Here is a 13965-nt window from a genome sequence, read left to right on the forward strand (position 1 = left end):
ACACACACACACACACACACACACACACACACAAACACACACTAATAGCCAAGCAGCTGACCTCCATCTTCTAAACGCTGGCAGCTGCAGTACACCCATCAACACACACACAGACCTCTGTAAGGCTTTTTTGTTTGATTATAAACAGATTATTTATTAGCTGGGAGTGTGAGGAGTTTCACTAAATAGTGTGTACAGTGTCCAGACTTGGGCACTTTGGGATACTTAAAAACCAAACAAACCTCTTTTTGTGATACGCTTTGGTTGAAAGCATTATATTTTTATCATATTATTACAAAATACATACTTTCTAAGTGTGTTTAAGCGTCTGAAATCTTTTGAGATCTGCTGTACACTGCCACCCAAAAGTTTGAAGTTAGTAAGGTTTGTTAATGTTTTGACAAAAGTCTCTTATTCTCACCAAGGTTGCATTTTCCATTTGATCAAAAAGAGTAATGATGTGAAATATTACTAATATGTGAAATAAATGTTTTCTATTTTAACATACTTAAAATGTAGTCTATTCATGTGATGGCAAAACTGAATTTTTTTTTAGCATCCATAAGTCTTCAGTGCCACATGATCCTTCAGTAATTATTTTAATATGCTGATTTCCTGCTCAATAAACATTTCTAAATGTTATCAATGTCGAATACAGTTGTGCTGCTTAATATTTTTTGTGGAAACCAATGATACATTCTTTTTTAGGATTCTTTGAATGATAGAAAAGAACGGTTCTTGCATGAAACAGAAATCTTTTGTACATTTTCTTAATTGTCACTTTTGATCAATTTATTGTGTTCATGCTCAATAAAAAAAATTCTTAAAAAAATCTTACTGACCCCAAACTTTTGCCACTGTATGTGTAAAAGTGAAATGTGCATGTGAAAAAGGCTTAATAAACATACTAGCCTATAATGTGTTAATGAATACATACAGAAGGTTTTCTATTAGGCTTAGGTGTGTGTAGTTTTAGGGGATTGAAAAAATAACCAAGGTAATTGGAAGGTCCGAAGCATCAGCAAACAACATCATTTCCAATTGACCATCCTTTGTGCATTAGGTTCTGTGTGGATTTGTGTGTTACTCTGTGCTTTATGTCCTGTAATCCAAGTAAGCATTTAATGGTCCATGACAAGGCCTGGTGGTCTCAAAAAATCAAACGACAGAGGGAAGGAGACAAAGAATGTGATAAAAAGACTTTACTGATGGATGTAAAAGATTCCCTGTGACAGGTGAGTAAAAGAAGAACTGACTCAAGCTCTTAAAGAAGCTCTCAGCAAACAACAAGAACAGACTTGCTGAAACTCGCAGCCTCTGCTTCTGCGTCACCTTGCTCTTCACCTTGCTCAGAGGTTGCCCTTTCATTGACACATCAACTTTGTCTAGTATTTTTCTGCTTATTAGAAATAAAAACAGCAACATGTGAGATGATTGTTAACCAGGTGATTAAAAACAAAAATTTGAGTTCAAACTGAAATATCTGATGTTTGATTGCAGAGTTTGTACAGGTCTGAGCACAGTGTGTGTCGCTGAGATCTTTTCTGAAACTCTAGATGATATGTGAGATTACTGAGGTTTTAGGAAAAAAAATCTAAGAAAAGCAAGAGACTTCAGTAAAAATCTCCAGTTGCACCGTATTTAACGTCATTGCTGCTTAAGAGAAATAATTGAGATCTTATTTGTGTGTTTATTATCATTATTATTAAAAATGAGAGTCCAAACAGCTGATAAAAACATCACAATAATCCACAAGTAATCCACACGACTCCAGTCCATCAGTTAACATCTTTTGAAGTGAAAAGCTGCTTGTTTGTAAAAAAAAAAAAGAAAAGATCAAAAATCTGTCATTAAGGCATTTTAACTTTAAACCATCACGTCAGGCCAAAATATGAGTCCATATTCCATAATAACACTTCCTCCTTGTCCTCTCACATCAAAATCAACAGACATGTGTTTAGAACTAATTTTGCATATTTCTCTCCTGATTCAGACAAGATGACTTTTCACTGAAGAAAACAATATTATGGAAAAACATACAAACACACAAGATGTTAATTGATGGACTGGAGTCATGTGATTTACTTGTGGATTATTGTGATGTTTTTAACAGCTGTTTAGACTCTCATTTTTCCATTGGTGAGCAAGTGATGTAATGCTACATTTCTCCAAATCTGTTCAGATGAAGAAACGAACTCGTCTACATCTCGGTTGGTCTGAGGGTGAGTAAATTGCACATTTAAATTTTTGGGTGAACTATTTCTTTAAGTGTATGAGCTTCTTTACATTTTTATGCTCACATTTGGTCATACGGGCACTTTTTGCTTGTGTTTTAACTGCACTCAGACCTTCATGATGGGTTTATATTAGAACTCAGAAGAGAGGCAGATGTGCAGACGATTACAGGATATCTCCCCCCCTCCCCCTTCTCTCTCTCTGAGATGTTATTTTCCTGCATCTTAAGATGGAAGGTGTTTCCTGTGGTAGTTCTGTCTGTTGCTGATTAGGCATCATACATCTCCCATCTGAAAGAAAGGCTAAAGAGCAGGACAGAGTCAGACAGGGAGGGGGAGTCTGCTGGACAAGGTCAAGCCCCGCAACCACTCCTCTCCCCGATCACGATGCCTTTCCGTTCATATCGTAACCACAGAAACACACACACACACACACACTATATAGAAGAGTCAACAAGAAGCCCTCTTTGAATCGAAGTCGATGAAGAAGATGACTTAAATATACAGTCATATTGTTTCAAACCTGTATGACTTTCTTTTTTTTCTGTGAAACATTAAAGAAAATGTTTTGAGAAAATTCTCAGTGTTTTGTGTCCATACAATGAATGTAACCAAAACGGTTTGGTTACCAAGATTCTTCTTTTTGTGTTTTACAGAAAAAAGAAAGTCATGAATGTTTGAAACAACACAAAGGGGAGTAAAAGATTAGGTTTTATTTTATTTATTTATTTTGGGTGAACTATCCCTTTAAATAAACAGATTTTGTAAAAATGAATTCATATTGTAGAAACTTTTGAAATATGAAATATTAGGCGTGATGTGTGAAGACAATTAAAATCTATGTAAGGTAATACTTTATTTTGATATTCCTATATTTAACTATATTTAACTTTGCAAGTACGTCAACTAGCAGTCATTAGAGTATTCGTGGACTGTCTGCTATAATAATGCAATAATGCAAGTGCCCCTAATATGGATTTTTGAAAATGACCTTTCATGCAGTGTGTAATTTGGCTGTATGTGAATGTAAACAGTCTGCAAAGTTGTAAAGCTGAAAGTGCATCATAAATAAAGTTACTGTCTCTCAGAAGAAAGAGTCGACACTGAACCGCTTAAATGAGTCATTTCAAATTCGAATCCCATTTCTGTGAATTTCACTGGTCACAAGTTACCACATTTGCATAATCCCTGCCTACATTCTGCATGGACATCCCGTGAAAACTTGAACCCCCCTCAAACGCTGTAGCTCGTTCGTGTGGATAACATGTCAACAAGACGCTGTGCTCTGCGTTGTGAAAGCAAATTCGGTTTATTTTCACTTCCAAAGCATGAAGCTGTGAAGAATCAAGTTAAAATTAATTCAGTTAAATTCAGTTCAAATTTATTTGTATAGAGCTTTTCACAATACACATTGTTTCAAAGCAGCTTTACAGAAAAGGCATTTGTCTACATTACAATTTAGAGTGATCTGTTATCAGAAGTGAATGTGTCCAAGTAATATTCATTTCACAGACGAACAGTTCAAGGTAATAGAATCAAACAGTTAGCTAACATGAATTTATTTCAGGCAGAAGCTCATTAAAGCGATTATTGTAAGTGTGATCATAATGATTACAATATAGAGAAAATGTGGCAGCTGTGCATATCGATTCAAGTTGGCGTCATCTGGGGTCCTCGCAGGGGTCAGCACCATCTCATGTGAAGTCTTTCTATGAGACTGGATCCACGCTGGAGCTGGCGTACTCTCTAGTTACCTCGAGATGGGCATCCCGGGGTAGAAACAGAAAGGCAAAGAATTAGGGTAGCTGCTGTTCATAACGTTTCAAGCAAAAAATATGTTTGTGACTTTTATCTGATCTAAATGGGAACAAGGGTGAGATTGAGATTCATTATGTGAATGCTTGGCTGAAGAGATGTGTCTTTAATCTAGATTTGATGAGTGAGTGTATTTGAGCCCCGGACATTATCAGGAAGACTATTCCAGAATTTAGGAGTCAGATGGGAAAATGATCTCCCTCCTTTAGTGGACTTAGCTATCCTAGGTACTACTAAAAGTCCAGAGTTTTGTGACCTTAAAGAGCGTGATGGATTATAGGGCACAAGAAGATCAGTTAAATATACAGGAGCTAAACCATTTAGTGCCTTATAGGTCAGTAGCAATATGTTGAAATCAATACGGAACTTAATAGGTAACCAGTGTAGAGATTATAAAATTGGAGTAATATGATCATATTTTTTTGACCTGGTAAAAACTCTAGCAAATGCATTTTGGACTAACTTTAGCTTGTTTATTGAATATGCAGGACAACCAGCTAGTAGTGCATTACAGTAATCTAGTCGAGAGGTCATGAATGCATGCTTTTCTGCGTCAGAAACAGATAACATGTTCCGTAGCTTAGTCTTTACTATCTTTACTATGATAGCACAGCAGTATAATCCCAAACTTTTGCTGTGTTCCTTCATTTCAGTGACGACTGCTTCCCCAATCTCCTCGAGTTCAATGCGGGATTCGTAAAGCGGTTGTCCTTGAAAGATGGGTCAATGCCCAGTTTGTTTGGACCAGCTTACTCCACCGAATCACAACCTGTATGTGTCTAATTAATACAGAATGACTGTCGTTCTTATTAATTGGAGTCATGATAAAGAATGGCGCAATACGTTGGTTTACAAACTGCAGTGCTTTATCAGTACTCGTTGTCTGTGTTTGGCTAACGCGTATAACATTATTGTTTGGGTCTTTGCTACCAAGCTGTGGGTCCGGTTCACTAACATAAGTGTAAAACAACTTTTTCCCCTCTGATTCTTTATTTTTAGAACAGAGTGGGGCACTATCTTTATTATAATAGAATATAAAGATGCGAGTAATGGTGATGGCGGCTTCGCTTCCGACATGCGCTGTATGCATTGAGAAATAAAATTTACATGCATATTATAAAAAAAGGAAAGTGTTTTTTGACCTTGCATGCATGTACGCCTGTTGCTGGGGACTCCCAAAACCAAATTATAAACCTTTCAAACAGCATAATAAGGACACTTTAATATCTGCTAATACTTTATTTTGGTGGTCACCCAACAGACATTCGACTGACCATAAGTTATTTTGTAAGTGTGTCAACTTTTTCTACTAACCTAAAGTTAAAGTTTCTACTTTTTCTAAAGTTAACGCTAAGAGAGTTACTTGACATGTAGTTACAAAGTTAATTATAGTTAGTAAAATGTCTAAAGAGGATTATCGAAATAAAGTGTTACCCAATGAAAATATCACGCATTAAACATTAATTTTAAAATATTTTCTAAATATTTAGTAATATTTTTTTTATTGTACATCGTATAAAATAAATCTGTAATTTGATGAAGCAGTGTAAAAATTATGTAATGGCAATAAATTATTATTTAATTCTATTTAGGCTGCATAAACGGTAGATGTATGAGCCTCAGCGAAATGTGGAACATTTCCACCATAATTTATTTATTAATTTATTTTCCAAAAGTCCACCCGGCCAGACTAGGCCAGACTTGAAGAAGCCCATAAACTCATACACCTCTCCTACACACACAACAAATGACACGGTTTGTCACTTGTACACATTCTTTTATGCCCATTGGTCACAATGAAATAGAGTTTAGGGGTCAGTGCTGAAAACAGGACAGAACCCCACCTCTAGGCTTTGTGGGAACAATAGCAGGATGGGAGAAGTAATTAAAGTAACAGCATGAGAGAGTTACAGTGTGTGTATGTGACAGAGAGAAAGAGAGAGAGAGTCGTCAGAATCAGTTTGTTTTGTCTAGAGAGGTGATTGGAGTACACAGTGATACATTTGTGTACGTGACTCTGTTATACGTGTTTAAGTGTGTTTTGATGCTCACACAGTATTTTGATGTTCATACACCGCTGTGAAAAAATTAAATTGTTTATTTAATCTGTAAAATCATTACAGAATGTGGAATTATTCAATTATATTGCCTTGTTCTATCTATTAAAGTTGTTAAAATGTCAATAAAATAAATGTAATATGTTGAGGATACATACTTTTTCACAAGTCTGTTTGTGTACACTGTGCCTTTTTTGCAGGTTTTTAAATGACAGTAGATAAACGCGAGAGTGTGGGAAAGTGTGTCACAGTTCACCCTAATTCAATAAATCACTCTCATGATAAAATACTTTCACTTATTGCAATTTATCACTGCTCTACTCTCATTTCCTCTGTCCTCCCGTGCAGTTGCAAATAAGCGGCTCAAGTTTTCCACTTGGTCTAAATCAATTTTTCTAGAAGACAAACAGAGGTCAACTGAGGAGAAAAGCATCTTCCTAAATGATAATAAGACACTCTTTTTTCTTCATTGACCCCAATTCTGTGAGAACTAAATCCATTATAGGTTATTTGACAGACATGTTATGACCTGTATTCTCCCCCTGCTTCTCTTTATGACGCAGGTTAATGAAAGTTTTCAGTGAGACGGAGAGCTGGAGGACAGATTGGCCTCAACTTTGTCACAGTGTTCAGTTTGGTGTACGGCACAATGCTTGCAGCTTATGGGGTCATCACAACATCCCCAACACACACACACACGCACGCACGCACGCACGCAGATCTGAATTCTTTTCTGTTGTATTTGACCCCTCACCTGTATGGTAATTTGTAACAGGAGGTCAGAAAATGGGGCCCCAAAGACAAGTCCCAACACACCTGCTAACTCTCTGTTGCTCTCCTTCTGACTGACTTAACCTTTGGGTGTGTGTGTGTGTATGTGTGTGTGTAGAAATTGCCTGACACAAGTGACTTATTAGACTAAATGACGATGATGGTGCTGATGATGTGTTAATGTTCTCTCAAGAAATAATGCAAAGGAAACCAGAAAACACTTGTGTTTTACAGTATCAAGGAAAGTGGCCTTATTTTAGGAATGTTCAGATGCTTTTACTGGAAAACATGATAAAAATTATGATTTGGAAAATGAAAATCAGTGCATAGACAGGCCTCTGCAGTTGCTGTATGACCACACACAGAGCCAGAGTCAAAAATGAACAGGCCTGTCAACACACAACACCACGTGTGTCTGTTTCTCCACACACATGCACACATTACATGAGCTACCACTTATTTCACGTCTACCCCTATCCTATGCATAAGGGACCAATTTAGGTTTGGCACAAGTCCAAAAAGAACACAAAAAATAGTGAGAATGTGAGAGAGAAAGAAGCAGAGTTGTAATGAATGGAAGAGAATTGAGATACTTAACAATAAATTGTCAAATTTTGATGTAATTTCCAAATTACATCCCCTTTTGCCTCAATATTTCCTGTGCAGATCTATCTATCTATATATATATATATATATAAATCACATTTCATACACATTTAGAGTGATTTACAGAAGTGACATAAATAAGTAGATCAAGTGTTCATTTGAAAAGAACTAAAAAAAAGTATTAAAATACAAATAACGAAATAAAAAGAACAAAAATCCATTCACAATGTATAATAAGTAAATACAAAGTATAAATGAAGCCAACAACTGGAATACAATAACGTGCAATGATGTAAAATATGTAAAGATTACATAATAAATCAAGTCTACCATGGCAGAGACTCACTGTACTTTAATGTTAATAGCTTCCAGTCAAACTCTTATTGCACCATTTGTAAACCAGATATATTGGGAATGGGAAGAACCCTTGTTGCTCCCTCTCCAGTATCGTTCATCCCTTCTTTCCGTGGTCATAACTTAACCCTTGACTTCCTTTTGGAGGAGAACCATTTACACTTAAAGTACACATACGCTCCAATACTCTCCTATTACACAGTTCATACACCATAATTATAGGAAATACTTTACTTTTACTTTTACTTTTACTTTTAGTCATTTAGCAGACGCTTTTATCCAAAGCGACTTACAAATAAGAAAAAGTAATTAAAACTAAAAGCTAAAACTCTATAAATACTATATATATATATATATACACATTTAATAAAATAAAATAAATTAAATAAAAATGACAAATGCATACAACAACATTTCAAAACTAAACATTTAAATGAAAACAAAAAAAATAAAGCTAAAAACAATTCAAAATATGAAAAGAACAAAAGGTATGAGTATAATAATGATTCTAACATAACACTAAGCCAAACACCAAAAAACAACTACATATGTGTATGTACAGCCACACACACATACATATACATGTACACACTCAAAAGCACACTAACTGCATACTTGTATTACAATTCCACTACAAATTACTCCTGGAAGTCTTAAAGTGCCCAGTTGAGCCCTGCAGGCATGTTTGAGATTATGAAAACACTACAAAGGCTCTAGTATAATCCCGATCAATATTAACTTCCTTTTACGCTAAGAAATGCCTTTCAATGAATATACACAAAATTAAGACACATACGTGTGAATATAATGTAAGACATTTTACTTTATACACAGCAACTGCATATACATGCACTAAGACCACTCAGAACACCCTAGCAACTGCATAACAATGCACTAAAACCAGCCAGAACATGCCGCAACCACACAGCAGCACACTAAAAAACACACTAAAAAACAAGCAATTGCATAGCAATCCACTATAAACCTCCCACAACACTAAAAAACACCCAGAACACCCTAGCAACTGCATAGCAACACACTAGAAACCACCCACAACACTAAAAACCACAGAGAACACCCTAGCAACTGCATAGCAACACACATACTGGTAAAAGTTCAAAAAAAGGAAAAGGATACAGGATTACAGGGGCGGGGGGTATAGAACCTCTACACTTTCACTGCATCCTGACAAACATCCCATCCTATATTACGGATATTCACTCTGAATCAGAAAGCAGTACTTTTTTTTGCGAATGGAAAAAGAATTAATGTAAGCCTGGGAAAACCCCTTTAACATAATACTGCTTTAAATGAAGGAAAATGTAGAACCATAATCAAAATGATAAACATAAAACTTCAACATTAAACTATACTATATTATATGATTGTTTTTACATTACACACACACACACACACACACACACACACACACACACACACACACACACACACACAGAGAAAAGTTAACTTGATAACAACACACTACAACACACACAGAACTTCCTAACAACAATAGCAATGCACTTAAAAACACCCACAACACTACAACCACCCAGAACACCCTAGCAACTGCATGGCAACACACTAGAAACCACCCACAACACTAAAAACACCCTGAACACCCTAGCAACTTGATAACAACACACTACAACACACACAGAACTTCCTAACAACAATAGCAATGCACTTAAAAACACCCACAACACTACAACCACCCAGAACACCCTAGCAACTGCATAGCAACACAGTACAAACCACCCACAACACAAAAAAAAAACACTCAGAGCACCCTAGCAACTTCATAGCAACAGACAAAACAAATTATGACACTATAAACTATCCAGAACACCCCGCAACACATTAAAGACCTTATCAGACCTTAACATTATCAGAAGACCTTAGCAAATGCAAAATTTTGTACATGAAAATGTATATATACATACTAACAGGGAAAATGTGCAATGACTAAACAATGTTTAACATTTATAATATTATATGTTTAATTTATGTCTGTTATCAGATTTTTCTCCTTTTTTGTCCTTAACCTCCTAATCTGTGTGTTTTATCTCTGTAGATGACGTGTGGGCCTCTCTGATGACATCACAGAACTGGCTCACTGCCATAGCAACATCTGTGCAAACCTGAACTGCACAAAACCTGACATCTAACTCGTTTTTACACACACACACACACACACACACACACACGGTTGTGTAAATTATCTTGCCATGGTTTTGCCCTGCTCATAGTTTAGGCTGCAGGCTGAAGTGTGTGATGGGATTTTTCCTCTGGGGAAAAGAGCCGCATAAGTGATCCTCTAACTGACAGAGATGAAACCCTCTAGTATCACATAACACAAAACTGTGTGAGTGTGTATTTGTGTAAATGTGTGCTTGTGTGAATGCATGTAGTACAATTCACTTTGTTAATCTCTAATGGCCCTCCACTGATTGGCATCAAAGACAATTTTTCTGCTGATTGCAATTTGGGCATTGTGTGGTATGTGTCTCAATATGGTCATATGTGATTAGACAATCTGTGTGTGTGTGATGAAATATTATGCGCAATTTACCTCAAAGCAGTCAAATATGCACACACTGGACCCGCATGCTCAATCAAGGTTTTCAGTGGCATATGCCTATAATTAGTGGGAAAAAAAGAGTATCGGGTTTTATAGACAATCTGAATATTACGGAAGGAAAGAGTGTACGAGAGGCAGAGCGCACCTGTGGACACATCTTGAATCACCATAAAATTATGAAGCTAAATGACTGACCGGATCAGCACATCTGCCAAAAAAATATTATTATGAGAATATGGGAAGGATGCTAGCAGGAAACACCTTCACCTTTTCACCATTAAACCTTGCACTGCTCTAAAGTGTTTTTGTTTTTATATTATAGTGGAAACTTCCCATTGACTTCTATTGTTTTAATATGCAGCAGCTCATACTGTAGCTGTTCCAGATAGCAAGCAGCTTTGATGTCTGTCATTACTGATTTGGAACACTCTCCATTAAATATAATTATTTAATGTATGAAATATGTGTGTGTGTATATATATATATATATATATATAATTACTATTCAACCTCTGTTGTGTTTAAATGTGCTTTATAAATATGATTTGACTATAGCACTCTGGATTCATTATTTAATTAATGTAATGTAATGTAATTTAATTAATAGCAAATGTAATAATAAATATGCATTGAACAAAATACTATATATATATATGTATGTATATACTGTAAAGTTCTCATCACAGAATCTATAAAACATAGCAAGTTGAGCAACACACATACTGTACATGTGCATTGATAATCAGAATAAATTAAACTCTGATACTTTGCAAAAAACAGGAACTGTGAACAATGTATCATGACTGTCTTTGGAAATCTCACCTGTTCATTTAGATGCTAATATCCCTTACTGTAAACCAACCCATATCAAATGCACAACACACCTTCCCCAAAACACACAATCACAGGATGTTTCATTGATTCATGGGCCATTTATTAAACAAAAACATCTTTAAGAAGAGGAGCCAGTTTGGATGAGACACTTTGGCTGCATGTCAATAACAGCAGTCAGATTTAGTGCATCTGCATTTAGTGCACAGCGTATTTCCTATTCTCACAGGCCACTGTATTAATACATATGCAGACACACTCAAGAGCTTCTCTGTACGTGTCACAGCCGACTCAGTATCCGCTCTGCCTTCCCAACAATGCCACTGTGGTGACCTTTGACCCAGGTGGGTCTGAGTTTACTTCCTCTGTTGTGTGTGTGTTTACTTTGATGTGACCGGAGGACATCTCTCTGCCAGCTTGTTTTCACACAGGAGACTAGTAGGCGCTTCAAGTTACTGGATGTGAAGCTCTCCAGCTAAAATCTAAAATCAATTTATTTCAATATTTTGACTCATAATTTTAAATAACTAGCCTAAGGCCTAATCTTTGGTGTGAAGATGTCAGTACAGGTTTTTGGAAGCCTTTGGTGCTGATGAATTGCTTTCTTCAGGAGTCTTCCTCTGTTTATCAGTTCTCTTATCTGGCACATACAGACATGATGTCAGAGTCCAGGAGCTGCCATGCTGTGACAACTCAAGCATCCAGTGTCACGCTGAAGATGAGACAGTCATGCTTTTAGAAAAAGCTTTTGAGCTCTGCTATTCATAATGGGGATTCATATTCAGTTCAAAGTAAGTCAGATACGTTACAGCTGAAAGGACAATCTCAGCTCTTAACATCCTATCTTGTAGACTTTGGATGTTCTACTAAAAACAACATTCTTGCAAAAAGCAATTTAAAAAAGCAATACTAACACCAAAAAACCCCCAAAAAACCCCTAAAAGAATCTGAAATCAAGAGGTTTTCAATTTGTGGCTTTTAAAAAGTGCACACTTATCATTAGAGCAGTACAAACCAAGTCAACAATAATTCCTACATTTTAATGAAGCAAAGATGTTTCAGCATTATTATTATTATATTTAATAATGTTTTACAGTTATGTGATACAATGACCTGATTTTCAGCTTATTGCTAATGAGTCAGTTATTCATGAATACTGTCTGCTACATAGAATTATTGGTAATATTTTACAACAAGGTTTCATTTGTTGACATCAGTTAACATCAATGAACAATACTTCTACGACATTTAGTCTTAGTTAATGTTAATTTCAACATTTACTAAAACATTTTTTGAATCATAATTTGTATTTATATTTTTTTAATTAGTTAATGCACTCTGAACTAAAATGAACAATGATCATTTGTTATTTTATTAATTGACATTAACAGAGATTGTTAATTAAGTGTTGTAAAAAATATATATTGCTCGCTGTTAGTTAATATATTAACTAATGTTAACAAATGAGACCTTATTTTGTTAACTTTAATAATAATAATAATAATTTAACAAAGTTGCATAAATTAACACAAGTTAATTAAGTTATGTATAGCATACATGTAGCATATTGTATTATTTATATAATTTAATAATAACCTATATTAATAATTCCTAAAAAGAAATGCTCATTCTTAGTTCACGACACCTAAATTAATTTCTAAACCTCACTGTCAAGTGGTCCAATTATTATTATTATTATTATAGAATCTCTTTAATTTATATTATCTTTCATAAAACTGATTAAATCAGTCAGGCATTCATATGTAAACTATTACGGAGCAAATAGTTTGAAAATACAATCAAGAAATTCCATAGATTCCTGCAGACTCAGTGGTTTAGTTCTCTAGCTGCTTTCTTGCATCTGATTGTGCTTATCCTGCTCTCTGCAGGAGTTTGATTAGTTGGATCAGGTGTGGTTGTGTGGGGATAAAACCAAAACCTACAGTCCCCCAAATCCCCCCTGCGGATGGCAGACCACACCTTCTTTGAAAGATAAAGATAATAACTTTATATTCTGACTGTATCTCGGTTATTACATTATTCCTGTGATCTCAGACAATAAGCCCACCCATTACAATAAAGAAGTTTTATTCCTTTTTTTCTTAGTATCTTATCAAAGATTCATCATAGTCTTAATACTAGACTGATTTTCACTGCTGCATTGTGATTTGCTTCAATCACCAACTCCAAATAAAGTTTTACTGGGAAAAAATCCTGTTTCTGTCCAGCAGAACTGCTCACTAAGTGCTATTTTTTTGTTTTTGACTGACAGACACCTGATGGAATTTATTAGGAGAGCTGAGTGTTTTATATGAGCTGAGTGAATGATACTGCTTCTTTTTCAGATTTTTGTAGGCACAGTGTATGAGAGCTAAAAGAACTTTACTTTATATTGATTCCCCAAAGTTTATTTTACAGCTAGTTCTCCTGAAGATTCATGTAATGCTGAAAACTGATCATGTTTTTGAACTGTTCATTGTTTAAAACTGTAATGTTGAGAGTGATGTTTTCAAGACCAATTCTCTTCAGTGTATTCATCATGGTTAGTCATATTGATATATGAAATCCTTTCATGACGTGTGGAATTTACATGCAAAGATTCTCACAGAAATATTTTTTCTGTTATTTTTAATCTGCTCCCCCAGTGCCATACAGCTGCTGGGCTCTGCTCTGCTCTCTGTCTGCAGCCCAAATAGACCAGTATGAAGAATGGAGC

Source organism: Sinocyclocheilus anshuiensis, unplaced genomic scaffold, assembly GCF_001515605.1.
Source record: "Sinocyclocheilus anshuiensis isolate Anshui unplaced genomic scaffold, SAMN03320099.WGS_v1.1 scaffold794, whole genome shotgun sequence".
Taxonomy (NCBI): domain Eukaryota; kingdom Metazoa; phylum Chordata; class Actinopteri; order Cypriniformes; family Cyprinidae; genus Sinocyclocheilus; species Sinocyclocheilus anshuiensis.